Source organism: Trichechus manatus, unplaced genomic scaffold (assembly GCF_000243295.1).
Source record: "Trichechus manatus latirostris isolate Lorelei unplaced genomic scaffold, TriManLat1.0 scaffold00048, whole genome shotgun sequence".
Lineage (NCBI taxonomy): Eukaryota > Metazoa > Chordata > Mammalia > Sirenia > Trichechidae > Trichechus > Trichechus manatus.
The window spans coordinates 8,292,147-8,312,468 of NW_004443984.1; the positions used below are offsets into that span (position 1 = coordinate 8,292,147).

The 20,322-nt window shown below is 49.5% G+C and overlaps 1 protein-coding gene across 1 annotated transcript in view; it reads right to left on the reverse strand.

Annotated features, from left to right (window-relative positions):
• ALPL (alkaline phosphatase, biomineralization associated) overlaps nt 1-11,730 on the reverse strand; it is a 70,327-nt gene extending 58,597 nt beyond the window's left edge. The window contains exon 1 of the mRNA XM_004377157.3: nt 11,616-11,730. The gene's annotated coding sequence lies outside the window, so the exon portion shown is untranslated. The remainder of the gene's footprint in view (nt 1-11,615) is intronic.
• Between the last annotated feature and the right edge of the window lie 8,592 nt (nt 11,731-20,322).

The window sequence follows — 20,322 nt, forward strand, 5'->3', positions numbered from 1 at the left end:
AACGGTTTTATATATATATATAAATTATTACTTAAAATAACCTCTCATGGAGCTATTATTTACACATAAGAAACTCTGGCACAAAGGTCACACTACTCTTAAATCACTATGTGATATTATACCCTGCAAGCATTCACTCATTCAACAAATATGTATTAAGTACCTACTATGTGCCAGGTGGAACCCTGGTGGCACAGTGGTTAAGAGCTTGGCTGCTCTATAGAGTTGCTATGAGTTGGAATCAACTTGATGGCAAAGGGTTTGGTAATGGGTATGTGCCAGGCCGCATGGTACATACAGATTCAGCAAGTGACAGTTAACTTTATATTACTATTAAAGAAATCACAGTTGTTTGGGGCTGGGATACATCTGTGAACAAAATGAACAAAAAGACTCGTCAGAGGTGTGACGCTGGGGCAACTCACTACCTGACTAAAGGCCTGAAGCAGGGAAACTGGCTTGTCCTGCTGCCAGTCACTAACAAGCCGTTTGTGGGCTGGTGTCATCGGTGGAGATGTGAAGACACCGATGGGAAGGGTGGCTCAGATGTTGAGCCTGGAGAGACATCCTCTGAGCTCAGAGAGACATCCTCCGCAGGTTTCCCCAGGACAACCAAGCCACCTGGGCTATGGAAACCCCCGCCAGACATGCCGGCCCTTCCTCAACTCGAAAGTCGTTAAGCACTCACTGAGAGCAGGCATCACATTAGACGCTGGAATTCACCAATGATTCAGACGGGGCTCCTGTCCTCCAGGAACTCATAATCAGAGGCAGCCCCTGGGCAGATGGTCCAAATGCAGAAGAGCTCCAGATTTCCCAGCAAGATCTAGAAAAAGCCATGCTGCCAACTGGCAACAATGGCAGGGAGGGGCCGCTGCAGGGGACAGGACAGCAGGTGCAATGATGTGTGAGGTTGAGGGACACATCTGGGGAAAGACCTTTTAGCCTGAGATTCCGATCTGAGTTTGAGGGCTGGTTTTGCTATTGAGTTTGACTTGACCTTTGGGTAAATTGCCTTACCTGCCTGAGCCTCAGTTTCCTCTTTTGAAAAATATGGATAACATTATTTCATAAGGTTATTTTAATGACTCGGTGAGTTCACGAATAACAAAGGGTTTTAAAAACTGCAGTATGATAAACCCATTGCCTTCAAGTCGATTCTGACTCATAGCGACCCAATAGGACAGAGTACAACTGCCTCATAGAGTTTCCAAGGAGCAGCTGTAGATTCTGTCAACCTTTTGGTTAGCAGCTGAGCTCTTAACCACCGTGCCACCAGGGATCCGAAAATATAATAGGAGCTGGGAAACTGAGGCTGAGCCTGTTAAAGTGACTTGCCCAGGATGGCGTGGCTGATTAAAACAGGAACTGAAATCCATGCCAGCTGAGTCAACACTCCCCCGGGCTCCTACACCTCCACAGTCCACCCCAGGCTCCCATTGGCAACCTGTCCAACGAGACCCAGGAGCAAGTAGGACACGTAATTCCCTAGTGCAGGGTTTACCATTTACTTGCTGTGTGATCCAGGGCCCACCACCCTCCCTCTCTGAGCCTCAGTTTTTGAAAAACTGCAAAAGTGGAGACGCCACCCATAGTACAGCTCCCGCCAAGGGTGTGTGTGGAGAGAAGGCTCTGCTGACAGGAGAGCACTTACCACAAGCACAGGAGTGTCACGGTCATTAATGACAAACGACAAAGGCCAAAGGCGGTGCTAAGTGAGAGCAACTGCAGCCCCCAACTCAGTAGAGGAGGAGAGTCAGACAGCCGTGAATTCAAATTGCAGCTCCTCCACTTACCAGCTGGGGGAACTGGGACAAATTACTCCACCTCTGAGTCATTTTCTTCAAAATGGGTTGTTACAAGGATTAAATGCATGAATGTATAGAAAACATTTAGCGGAATGGCTCAATGCATAATAAATATTCAGTAAATGCTAATAATCCTGAGTAGTACCATTATTACTACTATTAGTATTATGATAGAGGGGTGGGGAGGGTGAGCCTGACTCTTTCCAGGATGCTCTGAATCCAGCCTCTTTTCACTCCTTAATCCTCAATTGCAGCCAGGCCCAGGAGCCCACCTTCTCCTGAGGACTGAACACGGGCACAGCTGTGTGCCCCATGAGAGGTCCCCACACCACGCCAGGCGGTACATTTTGGTGTAGTCTCGCTGAAGTTTCCTCTTGCCTTCCCAGACAAGCGAAGGAAGATAGAACACTAACCTGGGTGCCACCCTGGGCATGTCCCTTCCCTGCCCCCATCCACACAGTAACTAAATCTAATTTGGTTCTAGGATGTCATTTCTGTGCCAACTCTGATTAGTTGATAATGGCTGCCTGGGGCACTGTATAGTCATGTATTGCTTAACGTCCATGATTTGTTCTGTGAAATAGGATGTTACGTTATTTGGATGTTGTGTGAACACCATTATATACAGGCAGTCCCTGAACTACGAATGAGTTCCATTCCTAAGTCTGTCTTTAAGTCGAATTTGTAGGTAAGTCGGAACAGTTAGGTACTGTTCGCATCTACTGTCAGTCAAATGCTTGTCTTAGTATATAGTATATAACATACCTTTCTATGCATAAAAAAATTAAAGAAACACTTCCAGACACACTAAAACATCTTTAACATAATAATACAGTAATAATAATGTTCTGATGCATGTCGCAAAGTAGCACCCGTTTGTTATTACAAACCATTGTATGTACCTTGAGTTTTTAATTTACAGGGGTTGGTTTGTAACTACAGGTTGTACATAAGTCTATTATAACCTTACGGGACCATGGACATATATGTAGTCTGATGTTGCCCAAATGGACATTATGCAGCACATGACTGTATTTAGAAGGAACTTGAAGTTTAGAGGAAAAAAAAGCAGGAATTGATTAGTGATGTCTGACATGGGAGTAGGATGGTGGAGTGGCAGCATGCATGCCAGCTATTTGCCATCCATGAAGTGCAAAAGTCCTAAGCCTGCCTCACTCATACTGTGGTTGTGAGGCAGGGTGACTGAAAGCCAAGAGAGGCAAAGAGACTTTTCCAAGGTCACTCAGCTTGAAATGGCAGGACTGGGATTCAGAAACCCAGGTCCCTCTGGGTTTCTGAGGATACTTCTCACTAGGATTCTATCATTTCCTTCTTCTCAACTAGAAAAGGGGGTGTGCAAGCTGAGACTCAGCATCTGGAAGAACAGACACTGCTGCCAACCGGCAGTGCCTAAGCCTATGCTTGGTTCCCTCCCTCTGATGCTTCCCACCCCCACGGCCCTTTGCAAGCCCCAGAGACAGACGGTGCAACTGCGAACAAATGTATACGACAAGGTCCCTGAGGGTTTGTATCCAAATGTAAAAATTTGAATCCAGATGCTAACCTGATTGGGTAGGAGAGCATGAGACCTGGGTTTGGCTGTCACCTCCACTTTCCAGCTTTGTGACCTTGAGAAAGTTACTCAACTTCTCTGAGCTCCCATTGCCTTCTCTGTAAAATGCAGACAATAACAAGCTGTGGTTGTGAATAAATATAAGGCCAATTTAAAGGATTAGGCTAGTTCCTGACAGAGTAAACTCTTAAATGTTAATTATAAGGATTAAGTCCAGGTGGAAAAACAAAAACAGAGTATTTTCACAAAAAAATACTCAGGTTATTAAAGCAAGGGTTTGGATGAATGGTTGAGAGGAAACCTGTTTACCTTTGATATCTTGATAGGCTAAATGAAGCTGAAATATGAATTACCATATTTGATTATTTCAGAACAAATGAGGAACCCCACCCTTCTAAGAAGATGTGTGTGTCATTCACATCACAGAGGAGGAAGCAGCCTGCAATGGGTGGATTTAGCAATGGTGAAGGACAAATGAGTATATTTCCCACTTCCCCTGGCGGAAGGTCAGTTTCCCCATCTGTAATGTGGGGGCAATAATAACACCGGCCTCATAGGGCTGCTGTAGGACTAGATGGGCCAATTTAGGTGAGGCACTGAGCACCTTATCTGGCACATCAATGGTAGCGGGTTAGCAGTTGCGGGGGGCGGGGGGGCACTTAATGGAGCAGTGAAATCAGAGAAGCCACAGCAGTGCTAAGGCGGGGTGGGGGGGCTTCAGAATCAGCTGAGACACATTCTTCCCAGAATGGTGGCAGATGAGTAAGTTGTTAACTCCTGTGTGTTAAGAGTCAGATGTGTCAAAGGGGAGACAGGTGGAGGGAGAAAGAGACAAATACTCAGGGAGGTTTATATAGTTCAGTGACAGGCGACAACAGGCCTAGAGCATTACAGAAAAGAGATCTGAGAACGCTCCACTTGCAGTCTGGAATGTTCCCCACCCTCTTGTTTTATGGACAAAGTAAAACGTGAATCAGAGAACGCAAGAGATGGACTTTAACACAGTCACCCGGTAGATTCTTTTAAAGCCCACATTTATGACTTTTTAAATACAAGCAATTTGCTTTGACCAACTAAAAACTTTTTTAAAAAACACAAAATGCTGGCTGAGCTATGCCCTGGCAGCTTGCAGATGCGGCCATGGGGAGTTCCTCTATCTAGAAGGGGGCTGTGGTGACCTGGATCAGGCCGCTGAGCAGCCCAAGGCTGTACCTTGAGGATGGAGAAGCGGCTCTGAAACAACACCAGGGGCCGTGGCAGGACCTCACCACAGGGCTCCAGACCTTATTCCCTGAAATAATCTTCCAGGCTCCCTCTCCTCTCCTCAAGAGGCATCTAGGGGAGGGATTTGAATCCAAGGTATACTCCCTTTGAGCCTCAATCTCCTCAACTGCAAAACGGAGCAGAGCGGGTGGGGAGACATGGGTGAAGATCAAAGACCAGAGACAATGTTTGAAATGTTCTGGTTCGAATCCCTGCTGATAATTTGCATTTCTAACAAGCTCCCTGCTGAGTTTGCATTTCCACCCCAGATATACTGAATCAGAATCTATATTTTAACAAAATCCTCAAGTGATTCTTAATGTATAACTTCCTGGGACCTTCTTGGAAATGCAAATTATCAGCAGGCAACTTGTTAGCAATGTAAATTCTCAGCAGGGGTTCAAACCGGAAGGTTCAGAAATGTCTGGTACCAGAGGGCCCACAAAATGCTACTTCCCACCCAGGACCCATCTCTGAACTCCTCTGCAATCGCAGACCAGGTTTTCCCTCATTCAGAAGGGACCCAGTGGTCACTACTGAGAGTCAAGGCTTCCCCTTGTTCATCTTGGAGCTCCCCCTGCCCCACAGCAGTTTGTATGTGGAGCCCTTCTAGAGTTTCTTCTTTGTGAGATTCCACCCTGCGGCTCAGATCTGAGCTCTAGGCTGCGGCTGTGGTGCCTGTCCGTCGGAGCAGGTCTTGGCTCCCAGTAAGGGATGGGCTGAGAGCCAGGTTCAGAGCACAAGGGGGTGTTCCCTTGTCTGTGAAGCGGGTGAACACCAATGCACTGGGCAGCTGGCAGCATTAGGTGAGGTGGCAGATGTCAGGGAGTCTCTTCCCTTAGGGAGCTGGACAATCTCTAGAAAGAAGCACCCAGGATTGCCTGCCCCTGAGGGGATAGGTTCTGGGCTTAGCCCCCTGACACCTGACAGATTGAGGTTCTGTTGCCCCCAGACCTCTAGAGCCCCCAAACTCCTCTTCCTGGGGGCTACCAAAGCAGGAAGGAAGCTCCCTCCACCTGTCTGACATGTTTCAGAGATACTGCCAGGCCACAGAAGAGGGGCTGGTGTCCACATGTCCCACATTCCTACCCTGAGTGTGCCCCCTGTCCCAGGGCTGGCCCAGGCAACCATTCCAGTGCCTCACAGCATCTAGCCCAGAAACTACAAACTCAAAAGGCTGCAAGAGCCAGTCAAGAAATTCACCGAGGTGAATGGGCTGGGTGTGAGGGAGGGAGTGGGCATCATGGGGACTGTGGTAAAGTGGATGGGGAAGCTGCTGGTCAGCTCCAGCCAGTGAGGCCAGGCAGGGATGCCACTGAGTGTGGCCACACCTTCTGATCTGTCAAGAGAAGCCAGAAACCCATACTTTCATGCAAAATGAAATCGCCTGACTTACCAACACAAGTAACCAAAGTCAACAATCCCCTGCCCCTGCCCCGCCCCTGCCACCTTGGGCTGGCAGTCTGTGGCTGACCTACCATCGCCTAGCACACCGAAAAAAAAAACAAACCAGTTGCCGTGGAGTCAATTTCAACTCATGGTTTTAAAGGCTGTGATCTTTCAGAAGCAGATCACCAGGCCTGCCTTCCAAGGCACCTGTGAGTGGGTTCGAACCACCAACCTTTCAGTTAGTAGTCAAGCCCTTAACCACAACCACCCAGATACTCCTAACCGAGCACACACTAGGCCATAAATGTTTGACGACCAAGTGGTTAAATTAGATCCATCACTGTATTAGGGGAAGTCCCATTTCCTCACCCCTGCTCCTCGGGAGTTTTGGTTTACAGATGAGGAAACTGATGCTCAGGGAGGGGAAATAACCTGCCCAAGGTCACACAAGGAGCCCTGTTGGCGCAGTGGTTAAAGCACTGGACTGCTAACCCAAAGATTGGTGGTTTAAACCCATCAACTGCTCTGTGGGAAAAATACGTGGCAATCTGCTTCCATAAAGATTACAGCCTTGGAAATCCTATGGGGCAGTTCTACTCTGTCCTACAGGTTGCTGTGAGTTCGAATTGACTCCATGGCAATGGGTAAGGTCACACAGGTAGTATATCAACAGCTCAAGGACTTAAAGTCTGCTCTCCTGAGTTTAAGATCTTTTTCCACCAGCTCACACCACCTGCATCCTTCCTTGAACAATTGTTTCTCTTTGCAAAAAAACAGATAGACTAAAGAAACATATGGAAAAGATATACTCCAAATTCAGGAGAGTGGTTACCTCTGCAAAGGTCATGGAACTGAGAACTGGGAGATGCTCAGCCCGGGGCCAGCTCTGTTTAAGCAGCTGGTGACCCTGGGGAAGCCCCTCTCCCTCTCCAGGCCTCAGTTTCCCTACAAAGAAGCAATTGGCAGAGGCAGTTTCTAAATGCCTTCCAACTCTGAAATTATAGACATCTATGAGCTCTCCTTGTAACTTTGTGGCCTCAAATGAATATAAAATAGTAATAATAATAATAATGGGGAGGGTGAGTCCACATCAGCTGGGAAAGAACAAGGAACACTACAATTTTTAGTGAAACCCAACCCCTAGTTACTGGAATTCAGAAAGAATCACGGTAATGCTTGGGCAGTTTAACCACCATCCTACAGTTAACAAAAACACATCTGGTTTAACTTCGCTTTCTTCATCTCCTCCCCCTACCCCCTACCCTCCTCTCAAATTTTACCCCTTAATTTGAGTAGTCAAATTAAATGCAAACAAGTGATTTCATGCCACAGTGAGGTTGAGAATTTAAGCATGGAAGACTTGAGTTTTTCTGGGAGCAATTATGAAATGTTGGGGAGTGGTATGGAAAATAGAAAAATATAGAAACTGTTCTTGAAATGTTCTTTGGACACCAAGCATTGAATAAAAGTTGTTGAGAGCTGACTGTGTGCCTGGCACTTCACATAAATTAATCTGCAAGAGGTGTAGTTATTCCCATCTCAGGGAGACTCAGAGAGGTGAAGTTACTTGCCTCAGGTCACACAGCGAGGGACTGGAACCCAAGATGCTGGCCTAAAAGCCAATGTTTTCCCTGCTTTGCTACCTGAACAGGGACTTCCCTCTGGCCCTTCTGGATAGGCTGGTACTGACAAAGGCTACTGCCAGTGAAACTGCCCCACAGGGAGTATTAACTTCTCAATAACAATCGCCAACACTAGTTCAGCCCAATGTTAGAAAGTCATTTATGCTCTTGCTGGCCCCTTGTAGCAAACCTGCAAAGTTCATATTATTAACCCATGTTACAGATGCTGAAACTGAGGCCCAGAGAAGGAAAGTGACTTGTCCAGAGCACACAGCAGCGCTAGGAATGAATCACCAATCTACTGCCCGCAGCTGCCCTCTACAAGTAAGGACACCTCCAGAATTAAAAAAAAAACAAAAACAAAAAACACCGCACAGCCCAGCTCTGCCAGGGAAGCCAAGCCAGCATTCCTGTGGCCAAGAGGTGGTTTTTGAGCACTGGTTCCCAGCCCAGCTTGCTCATTCTCCCCGCAATGTTCTCTTCAAGCTCTGGGTTTTGTATTAACAGCTTCAGTTGGACCTATTTCAAGGTGAGATCTCCAGGCTATGCCCCTGGTTGCTACCCCTTGGATTATGAGGCCTCATCCCCAGAGGTGGGGGCAAAACTGAACTTGGAATTCCAGCCAGCTGGGTTCCAGTCCCAGCTCTCCCAGGTAGTGTCGTGTGTCCTTGGGCAAGTCACTTTCCATCTTCAAGATGAGTTTCTTCATGTATAAAGTGAGAAAGAATCACATCTGGCTTGCGGGGGATGTTGGGTATATAAGCCACAGGTCAGGGGCATGCAGGGCCTGAGTTTGGTTTTGCCTCATTTCCAAGCTGAGACAACATGAGGCACAAGAAGAACAGGCAGAGGGCAGATGTCACTCAGAAATAACAGCCCCAAGGTTGTTCCAGGCCCAGAGCTCCAGGCTCCTGGCCCAAGCCGGGTCTAGGTTGGTAGGAAGTGGCATGAGTGTGGGCAAGGAGGGCACTGTGCCACCCTCTCCACTCAGCGCATCAAGGAATGGGCAGGATCTGGGCAAAGGTAGGTGTTGGGTCTACAGGGCTCAGAGGCAGTGACCTGACCCTCCAGCTAATCTTAGCCTTGCATTTTCTGCTGAGATTAGAGCTGACTGTTGCCAATATTTTCTTAAGCACGGGCACTAGCTAAACATCTTGCATGCATTAATTATATTTAGACCTCAGGCCCAGTAGCTACTATTGATATTCACAGCCTAAAGATGAACAGACCTCATCCAATGTCCCACGGCTATGCTGCCTTCTCTATTGTTGTTCTTGGGTGCTATCAAGTTGATTCCAACGCATAGTAACCCTATAGGACAGAGTAGAACAGCCCCATCGGATTTTCTAGGCTGTAATCTTTATGGGGAGCCCTGGTGTTGCAGTGGTTAAGAGCTTAATCTTTACGGGAACAGACTGCCAGGTCTTTCTCCCACGGAGCTGCTGGGTGGGTTTGAACTGCCAACCTTTCAGTTTTAGCAGCCGAGCGCTTAACGAGTGCCACCAGGACTCCTCTTATCTTCTCTATTAAAAAACCCATTGCCATCGAGTCAATTTTAACTTATAGCGACCCTATAGGACAGAGTAGAACTGCCCCATAGGATTTCCAAGGCTATAATCTTTACGAAGGAGCCCTAGTGGCACAGTGGTTAAGAGCTTGCCTGCTAATCAAAAGGTTGGCAGTCTGAATCCACCAGCAGCTTCTTGGAAACACTATGGGGCAGTTCTACTCTGTCCTATAGGGTCGCTATGAGTCGGAATCAACTCGATGGCAACGGGTTTGGTTTTGGGTTTTTGTTCATCTTTACGGAAGTAGACTGCCACATCTTTCTCCCATGGAGCGGCTGGTGGGTTGAAACCTTTCGGTTGGCAGCTGAGCGCTTAACCACTGTGCCACCAGGGCTCCTCCTTCTCTCTATTAATGAGGGCCAAGTGTTGGCTGGTCAAGTTTATATGTTATTGCATTTTTTATCTACTGCCTTGTGAGTTGCTTGATTTCAACTCTAAAATGTCATTTTTGACAGCCAACTTCAAAGCCTCAAAAGCAACTGTTCCATGAACATCAGCTACAGGAAGAGGGCTTTTCTCAGTTTAATTTACTGCTGCATCCCCACACCTAGAACAGGCTTCGCACAGAGTTGATGCTTAATAAATATTTGTTGAATGAAGATGGCATTTTTCTTCCAGCCTCAGTTCAATTTTATTCTTCACAATAGTCCTACGCAAGAGGCATAAAAAAAAAACCAAACCTGTTGCCATCAAGTCGATTCCGACTCATAACAACCCTATAGGACAGAGTAGAACTGCCCCATAGGATTTCCAAAGAGCGGCTGGTGGATTCGAACTGCTGACCTTTCGCTTAGCAGCTGAGCTCTTAACCACTGCGAGAGGCATACTCCCCATTTCATAGATGGGACAACAGACACAGAGAAGGACCAACACCCTGTCTCACTCCAAGGGTATGGAAGTTGAGAAGCTGTGTCCAGGAGCCTCTCCTGCTTTGAGAATTCAGAGGGATTGGTTCAGGAAGAAAAGAGAAGGCACAGGGGCAAGACGGGTAGGGACAGGGGATGGGGTGGATGGGGCAGGATCAGGTGGGACAGCCATAGGTGGGAGGACCAGCAACTTGGAGAGGGCAGGTCTGGAGGGTGGAGGGAGGCAGGGTTGAACCCAGGGAAGGGCCAGAAGGAGAAACCAACAGAATAGCACAGCGTCCTGGAGGCCACAAGGAAGGAACAGAGATGGTGTTAGAGGCCTGGGTTCAAAGGCTCCAGCTGGGGGACTCAGCCTCTCATCTCTTCAGCAGCGAGTAGAAGGCTGTGGTTACAGGGTTTGGAGACTGGCTTCAAATCTTGTCTCCACCACTTGCTTACTTCACTAAGCCTCAGTTTCCCCGTTTGTAAAGTGAGATGGTGCATGTGAAGTATTGGAGCAGGTAGCACACAGTAGGCATTCAATAAGCAGGGTCATACTGAGTGGGAGGCGCCAATCCCGCCTCCCTGCTGTGTAGATGAGCTGGAAGCCCCGCCCACATGAAGGGTCTCCGCGCTTTTCCCACGGCCCAATAGTGGTTTCTGGCCAGAGAATCGCCCCCTCCTTTGATCTCAAGAGTTCTTGCCTTCACCCAGAGGCCTTTGTGCCCCTTCCCCCAACCCCTTCCCCCAACCCCATTTTGTGTTGAAAGGGGATCAGAAGGGACGGTGTGAGAGAGAAAGGGGCTTCGCGCCCCACCTCTGTGAACGTGCATTTAACCCATTCCTATCAAGGCTGGGGGCAGGAACGAGCCCTGGGCAGCTGACCTCACCCGCGCACACCATGAGGGGGCAGTCGAGCAGAGCCCCAGGCCCACCTACGGGCTCTCTCGGCTTGGGGGACACCGACATTCTGGATTTCCCCTTTTTCTCTTCCTCCTACGGCTCCCGGATCTGAGCGCCGCCCCCCCCATCCCCACTCCTCCCAGCTGCAGCTCAAACTACTTAGACCACCCCATACAGACCAGCCCCCTCCCCTGGCGGCTGTGGAAGATCTAGATGCTGCTAGGTGGGGGACTCAGGAGGGCACCAAAGGGAGGCTGAGTTTTGGCAGCCTGAGTTGTTCCTTGGAGATCTGCGACCCAGGGGGGACCATAGGGGTTGCTCTGCTGCAGGGCACTGGGGAGAGATGCTGAGATCGAGGGTCGGGGGTCTCAGGCAGTGGCCTCGGATGTAGGACACCCTGGGACTACAGGGCCGTCCCGAGCACGGTCCCTTAGTTCGTGGGCTCCGCGGGCGCCACGTCCAATCTCCAGCCCTGTCCCAGCGCGCCAGCCAGGGGCCTAGGATGCGCGCGAGTAGGGGAGCCGGACAAGTGGCAGGGGGTCCCGCACAGGATGCGGGGGGCTGGGGGCGCGGAAGCCCCTGCTCTGCCATTTGCATCCAGCCTCGCCACCACCCCGGGAGGGTCCAGGGGGTCCACCACATACCCGGGGGTCCAGGGGAGCCGGGGGCAGCGCCTGGGTCTTACTTGCGCAGAGTTCGGGGACAAGGATCTGTCCTGGCACAAGTGGCGTGGGATCGGGGCACTCGACCCAGGGCGCGGGCAGGCGGGAGCGCGGCGCTACCGGGCCGCCTCCCCCCGCAGGCTTATAAAGGCGGCCGCCGGGCCCCAGAGCTGCCCGGAGGTCCTCCCCTCCCAGGCCCTCCCCCGGCCCGCCCCCGGCCCGCCCCCGATCGGAGTCCCGCCGCCTCGTCGCGCTGCAGGCCAGGGCGCCGCCTGCCGGGGAGCCGTGCGCGCACCCCATGGCTCTGCTCGGTCCCCGCGGGAGGGCCTTGGTGGAAAGTCACGAGGCACCCCCTCTGCCGCGGAGCACTTGGGGTTCTTCTCCTCCCAGCGGGGCCCGACAGTCCCCCGCTCTCTCTGCCTCGAGTCTTCCTCGGCCCAGCCCTTCTCACTCTCCGGCTCGAATTCTGGTCTGTGAGTCTCCCCCTACGTGTCTTTTTCTTTGATTTCATCTTCGCTCTGTGTCTCTTCGTGGCTGACTCTGTCTCTCGCCCTCTCTTCTTCGATTCCTCTGTGTGACTGTCTCTGTGTTTGTCTACCTATCTGTCTGTCTTTGGGTCTCTCTGTGTCTTTCCGTCTCTGCCCATTTGCCTCTGTCTGCCCTGTCTCTCTGTCTCTGCCCACCTGTGTCTCTGACTCTCCTCCCAGGGTCTCTGTCTCCTTCCCCCGGCGGCCCAGACAGCTATGGCCAGAGAGAAGACCTGGAAGGGGTGGACTGGGAGGGAAGCCCCCCCCCCCACCTTCCCTTCGCCTCAGAGAAGGCAGAGTCAGCCAGGTTTGTGCTGACCTGTGTCCCAGCCAGGACCCTGTGCATGCCCCCTGGGTCCAGAGGAGGGGGCAGACCCTTCCCGGGCAGCCAAGTCAGAGAGCCCAGGTTCAAAACTCAACTCTGGGTGACCTTGGACAAGTCACTTGACCCCGGTGGACTCTGCCTGCCCGTCTAACTTCCAGACATCATCTCCTCTGGCTTCCCTCACGACATGGTAGGAGAGTCATATGAGAGAGGGGTTGGGGAGTGCACAGGAAACACTAACATTCTAAAACCCTAACAGTCTAGATAAATGTGGGAAAGTACAGGAGCAGATGCTGGGTGCTACAGGCCCCACCACTACTCCCCAGCGACCAGCCCCTGATGAGACCGCTACCCTCTTTCTTCTGAGCACTCCCCAAAACCAGACTGAGTTTGAATTCTCCTGAAAATTTCATGCCAGGAAGTCCCCAGCTATATTTGAATGCCTCTAGTGGCAGAGAGCTCACTACCTTCCAAGAAAAGTGTCTTCTTGGTGACTCTTGAGGCTGCCTGGAATGGTTTGTGCCTCTCAGCCATGATAGCTGGTCAGAGATTTGAAAGCAGAGGCCATGAGTCCCCTTGAGCTTGCCTTTCCTCAACATCTAAGGCTCAGTCCCATCTCTTCTTGCAGCCGTCTTGTCCTGAAGGCAGTGAGGAGGGGTCCGAGTCCAGAGCATAGGAGAGAAGGTGTCGATGCCAACAGATCAAGTCCAGCCCAGAATTCTCCTCCCTCTTACCTACTCCATGCGAGGCTCTAGGCCAGGCATCTTGCATGCATTATCTCCCAATAACCCTACTTTACAGAGGAGAAAACTGAGGCCCAGAGAGAGAGAGCATGTCGTGACTTATCAGTGAGGTTGGAGCCAGAACTGAGACCTGGTACCAGAAGCCAAGCATGTCTTTGTATTTATTTTTAATTTTTCTTGTATTTTTGGCAGTTGATACTGTTTTTCTATTTACAGGAGTGATATAAAGTTTCCTTTTTGAAATAAGTTTATGTTTTTAAAAAGCGAGTCAAAAATATTAAGTAAATACTCTATTTATGTGTTTCATGTGTTAGGTGATTATGAAAAAAAATTGTAGAAGTGGTGAATGAAGTTCAGGAAGTACAACACTCTACAGGAAGTTGTGTGGGAAAGCACCCAGCTCTGCTCCCAATACATGGGAGAGACTCCATACAGGCTCACAAATGCCAAGGAAGGGTTTAGGGATACGAGAAGACTTGAGATGGTGTCATCATCAGTGAGTCAGGCACAGAAAGTCTCCCAGAAACCGGGACAGAGGCTGGGAAGCTGAGCCAGCAGGGAGCTGGGAGCACCCCATCCTAGCTAGAATGGGCCCCCTAGCACCTGCCTCTGACTTCTGATCTCCCTAAAGTCATGGAGGATGAGTCCTTCTGGTTGAGCCACATACCTGGCATTGGACTCCCCGTGTCTGGGTGATTATACCCTAGGGACCCCCTACCTTGGGAGTCCAGGCATTGGTTATCAGCAAGAGAAACTACTGCTTGGCCATTCCTGCCGCCTTCTGCTCTCACATCCTCCTGCTCTGTTCCTGGGCTCTGCCTCCCACGAGAATTCAACTGAGCTGGAGGGGCTGTCATCTCCCCTGGCCCCGAGGTGCCACCCCTCCTGGTGTGGTCAACACAGCAGGAAGGAGGCCTGGACCAGAAACTAGGAGCCCTGAGTGCCACCCCCCACCCCCACCCCCAGCTCGCCTGGCTTGTGTGGTGAGCTAAGCAAGTCACTTTCCCTGTCTGGGGTCAAGTTCCCCTTTGCTGGTTGGACTGAACAATCTATCCAGCCTGGATTCCAAGACCACTGGGCTGCTAGAAAGTGGTTTGTTACATTAGTTTACCTCTATTAACATAAACACTGTCTATGGGACTCCACTTCCTTGTTGAAAAAGTAAACAAATTGGACTGCTTGACCTCCAGGCTCCCTTTGTTCCGACACCTAATGATCTCATTTGAGCCTCACAACAGTTTTGTAAGGCGGGCAGGGCAGGTATGTATAATCCCCATCAGAGATGAGGAAACTGAGAGCCAGAGAGGTTCGTTACCCAAAAGTCAGGGTCAGAGCTGGGGTTGGAAGCCAGGACTTCCAGCCCAGTCCTGGGCTTTTTCTACTCAATCAATTATTCCATATTTATTAAGCTCGTTCATGAACCCCTGCCTTGAACAAGACCTGAAGTTCATCAGACATTAGAAGCTGTTAGAGGTGAGGAGGCCAGGAGCCCAAGAGTTATGTTGGGTTATTTTGTTGTCGATGTTGTTGAGAATATATGCAGCATAACATACACCAGTTCAACCATTTCTACATGTACAATTCAGTGATGTTGATTACATTGTTTGAGTTATGCAATCATTCTCATCCTGCTTTTCCAAGTTGTTCCTCCCCCATTAAAACAAACTCACTGCTGCCTAAGTTTCCTATCCAACATTTTCAGTTGCTGCTGTCAACTTGATTCCATGTAGATAGTTCTTTAAAAGAGCACAATGCTCAAGGCAGACATTCTTCACTAGTTAAGCTAAAGAGTTGTTTGGTTGCAAGAAGACTTCAGGGGATATATTTGGCTTGAGGCTTAAAGATTATCTCAGGGCAATCATTTCAGGGATTTACCTAGCCTCCATAGCTCCAGAAAGTCTGGAGTCCATGAGAATTTGAAATTCTGTTCTTCGTTTTTTCCCTTTGATCAGGATTCTTCTATAGAATCTGATCAGAATGTTCAGTAATGGCAGACCAGTTCTTCTGGTCTCATGGCAAAAGAGACAGTTGTTAATGAAGCCAATTAACCACACATTCCATTTCCTCCTCCTAGTCCTGACTGTCCTTCTTCGTCTGTTGCTCCAGGTGAGTAGAGACCAATTGTTGAAACTTGGATGGCCACTTGCAAGCTTTTAAGACCCTAGGCACTATGCAATGAACCAGAAAGCAGAAACCCAAGAGTTTTAATTCTCTCTTCCATTGGCCCCTGGGGAGCCTCCTGCAGTGAGAAGATACTGGAGCAGAGAGCACGGAGTGGATGAGGATGGCAGGACCTCAGTGGTCAGGGATGGAGGAGAAAGGACGGAGAGAGAGGAGACAAAACTCTGAGGTCTGTTCATGGAGGGCAGGGAGGAGTCAGCTCTGGCCTGGAGCTGGGGAAGTAGACTGTCTGAAATCTACGCAGATATTTAAAGGGGAGGGGTCTAGAAACCATTTGTCTGTTTTGATCTTTGGACTTGAGGGATAATTTTATTTCAAGCCCAGATCTAGCCAAAGATTCAGCCATTTGGCCCCACTGCCACCTCCAGCCCCACCTTCAATTCAATAAAAAGATAAATCCAAAAGGAATCAGCCGAGGTGATATTAAACCGATGATGATGGTGGTCAACATTATTAAGCAATGACTATCCTAAGTACTTTGTCTGTCTTAACCCATATACTCCTCACAACGACCCTACAGAGTAGAGACTTTTATTCCCACTTAACAGATGAGGAAACTGAGGCATATACGAACTGCCGTTTTTGGGGCATCTTGTCTATGCCCGAGATCCTAGTGCAAAGCTCTTTACAGGTGAGATCTCATTTGCTCAGGTGGCGTCATTAGTATCATCCTCACTTTTCAAGTGAGGAACCTCTCAGCTCAGAGAGGTTCAGTACCTTTAGTCATTTATTCAACAAACATTCATTGGGTTCCTGGTGCAGGACCAGGCAATGTTTCATTCTGTTATACATAAGGTCACTATGAGTCAGAACCAACTTGACAGCAGCTCACAACAACTATGCGCCAGGCACTGTTCTAGAAACTAAGGACACGAACAGAACAAAGATTTCTGTCCTCATGGAGCTTCATTCTAGTGGGGGAAGGCAAATAGTAAACAAAAAACATTTTAGACAAGTAAATTATATCTTCGGTTAGAAGATGATAAGGATAGTGGACAAAGAGAAGGGCAGATAAGAGGTAAGAGGAGCACTGGGAGAGGGCAGATTACGGTATTGAGCAGGGAGTTCACGGAGGGCCTCATGGAGAAAGTGAGATTGGAGTGTAGACCAGAGGTGAAGGAACCTGCTCAGGACAACCCAGAGAGTCAGAGAAGAGCCAGGGCTTGAACCCAGGCTGCCTGTGCCCACTGCCTGGGCTTCTGAGCAGTGTGCAACACGCTTTCCCAAGACCAGCCCTAACCCCCAAGCCTCTCCCCAGCCCTGGCCGCAGTCTCAGTCCTACGCTTAACCTCCTAATCCCATTTGGAGCCTAGCCCTTGTCCAGTCTGATCCTCTGTATCCTGTTCCTCTCTCACAGACAGAATTGGACCAAGGTACACCTTTAACCTACAGGTCTACCCCCAGCCCCCAGATTCCCTCCCAGCAGCCAGCCCTGTTCTCAGTACCCCAAGAACCAGGCAATGCCTGGCCCAGAGGTTGTCCTCCAGCCCCAGCTTCCCTTAAAGGAAACCTCCCTTACAAAGACCCAGGGAGCCCGCCCTGTGAGAAAATCTGCTTCTCCAGGGAACAATGTCCCTATTTTGTCCTTTCTGTCTAAAGGGAGTTGTGAGTAGGCTCTAAGCTCTGAGAGGGAGCATGTTGCTTCCTATCCTTAGCCCTAGAGAAGGCTGCAGGCCATGAGGAAGGGTCAGGGCTGTCTCTTGGGGGATGGATTCCAGAGGCCAGAACAGATTCAGGCAGGCCCGGCCACCCACTCCTTAGCAGTCACATGGCATTTTCCAGAATAAAGGCAGGCAAGAATCCATTCCTAATAAATAGAAGGGCCTGGCTGTACTCAGGATGGCAGGGTGCAACCCCACAGGGCTTTCATCAACTCTGATAAAATCTTCCAGAAGATTTATCCATCCTCCTGCCTGTCCATTGGCTTGTCTATCCATCTCCCTTTCTTCCATGGACACATCTGAGGTGGGCCTTGAAGCATGACTCCCCTGGGGGCTGCACCATGTTAGCAGTCTACTTGTTGTTGGATGCAAGTTCAAGGGCCTGAGGATGCGTTAGGGCTTGGGCAATGGCAGGCTAGTAATGGCCAGTTTGGGGATTTCCTTAGCAATATTCTTACAGACTTAGTAGGTGTTTGTTCTATTCACTTCCAGTCAATTGCATGGACTAGTAACCCAAGCCAGAGACCTTATCACGCCTTCATGTCCAGAACATGACCTGGGAATATCTATCTCCTGACAACCAGCCTTGGATTCCGTGCACCATCAAAGCACTTGGTTTAATGCACTGGCTCTCCCTTGGCAGGTCAAATTCATTGGCAGGGGTGAAGAGCTACCACTAATTGGCCTCTTGCCCATAATCTGCATCCCAGTAGGAATTTGAGAACAGGAGTTGGGTCTCCTTATCAGACAAAAAGTGCTTAACAAGATGTGCTTGGGAAGGACCAGAGAGGGTTCATTTTTCCTCCCGCTAAGTCTCCCACCTGCAAACCTCTGCTTAAACTAAATATTGCTTGGGGTACAGAAGTCATTTTTTTGGCTGGAATCCTGGACTCACAATAGATTTGGATTGCAGGCCTCAAGTATAAATGGCCTCTCTTAGCAAAGCCACAATACTTCCTTTTCTCATTTCAAATAGGCCCATTTCAGAACAAGCATGTCTCTTTCTTTGCTTACTGTGTCCTAGCTTCTTGTTTTGTTTTGATATGCCCAGATAGGCTGCTTGTATGAACTAGTTTGATTATTGGCACCTTTGAAGCTCTAATGTTCTGTCACCAGGTGGTTAGATTTATTACTAGGTATGTGAGCTCAGGAGTCCACCCACTCCTCCTGAATGGATTCAGCTCAGGAACCAGGTAGATAGCCACCAAGGGTGTGGTGTAGGCTCTCACTTACGGTCCTAGACAGGCATGGGTGATTGGTGTAGGCACAGGCATCTGTCTGCAGCAGGGGGACACACTCGGAGCAAGGCAGGGGGCTGACGGCTGCCCCCGAGTGTCCAGGAGGAAGGCATGTCCCTGTTCCCTAGAGCGCGTAGCTGGGTGGGTTTTGCAGCCGGACTATGAGCCCCTAATGTTGTTGGCTGTAAGGACTGGGGGGCACCTCTTATTCATGGGCCTCTGTAGCAGGTGGCTAGGTGGCGTGGGTGGAGCCACCAGTCCTCAGGCCCATGATGGGGGTAGGTGAAGACCCTGCTTAATGGGCAGAGCGGTGTCAAATGTCAAGAACCTGCCACTTCACAGCTGAAACCGTTGAAGTTAGAGTTCTGGTATATACCCTGTTGTACTGTGGTAATGAGGACCTACGCTGTTGAGATGGGCCCACACAAGTCTATGCAGGGGGAAAGGCACTCAAAGTCCGTGGATCCCTTATGCCTGTACCTAGGCAAAGGAGCTGTGCCTACCCTGGGTTCCTGGCTTAGGGGAGTCGGCAGTTTATTTTTTCCCCCGTTTGTTAATTTGTTCACTCTCCAAAGCAAAGAGAGTGGCTCTGGGTGTGTGACAGATCCTACTTCCAGCCCAGGGGACTTGGCAATTGCTGAAGCCAGTCTGGGACCCAGTGGGAGAGAAGTTTTTCCCTAAGGGGGGTGTTTTTGACCCGCAGGTAAGCCATATGCAAGTACTTATCTTTCATAGAGGGCTGCCTCTCACTGGTTCTGAGTGGCCATGTAGACTCTCTGGTGCTGGGTCTCTCCTGTGCGGAAAACGCGCCTCCCGAGCACTGCCGCTTGCCTACCTCACCACTCACCCCTGAGCTGATCAGGCCTGAAGGGCTCAGGCTCTCACTGGGTCAGGTCTGGCAACTCCTCGCTGCTTCCAAACCGTCTCACCCTCCCCCTGCCACTCAGTCTGGCTCCTCAACTCTGCCTTTGATGTTCAGGGTTCCCAGATTGCCATATATAATCGAATCACTTGTTTCTTCAGGTCTTTGTTGTAAGAGGGTCCACCAGAAGCGTCTGACTACTCCACCACCTTGGCCCTGCCTCCACATGTCTCTTTCTGGTAGGAATTTAATGAAAGTCACTTTAGTCACTTCTTTAATGACTACAAGAAGTGGCCAACCATTCCAACATCCTGAAGATTCCCTACAAGTCTCCTAAAAGAATAGCCTTACACGTGCATTGAATTCCAAGATTCAACAGGTTGCAGTGTAACCAACCATTTTGCTAGCAGCTATGTTACAAGTGCCAACTTCCCAGGCAGGAGCCATGGGTCCCCCTGCCTCCACCTGACTCCTCAGATCAGTAAGTTCCACACTGTAGGGTCTATTACTTGCAACATTCCACTTCTGGTCCCAGTTTCTCTATCAGTTAGGAAGTTGTAAGTAACAGAAAATGCAACTTTGCAAACTGGCTTGACAAGAGAAGGGATTTACTGGCTCACTAAATGGAAAAGTTTACATTCAAGAGAGGCTTTTCCCAGTGGCTCGGTGATGTACTCTGGGCCTGGTTTTTCTCTCTCTCCATTTCTCATTTCCTCTTCCTCCCTCTTGGTCTCATTCTCTCTCAGGTGGAAGCTCCCAGGTGACATGTCAAAAGAGTGAAAATCTATTTCCTCAGATAAACAAAAGTCTTGGAATTGAGTCTCATGAGCCCAGTTTCCCTCATGGGAGCCCTAGTCCAGTCACCATGATGACTGACTTAAGCAATCAAGGTCCACCTGAGATGGGAAGGGTCCAACTCACCCAGTCTATCCTGAAGAGAGAAGAGGGTAGTGGGTATAGGGGAGGCAATTCACAAATGACCCCTACACAATGACTTTAGGACTTCGGCAAGCCCTCACATCCCAGCCCCCCCTTGCATTTGTGGAGCGCCCTATACTTGCCAAAGCACGTTGAAGTAAAGAATAATAAAAATATTTGATATGTTTAAAGCCTGCTATGTTTTCAGTGCATAAATCATCTACGTGCATGGTA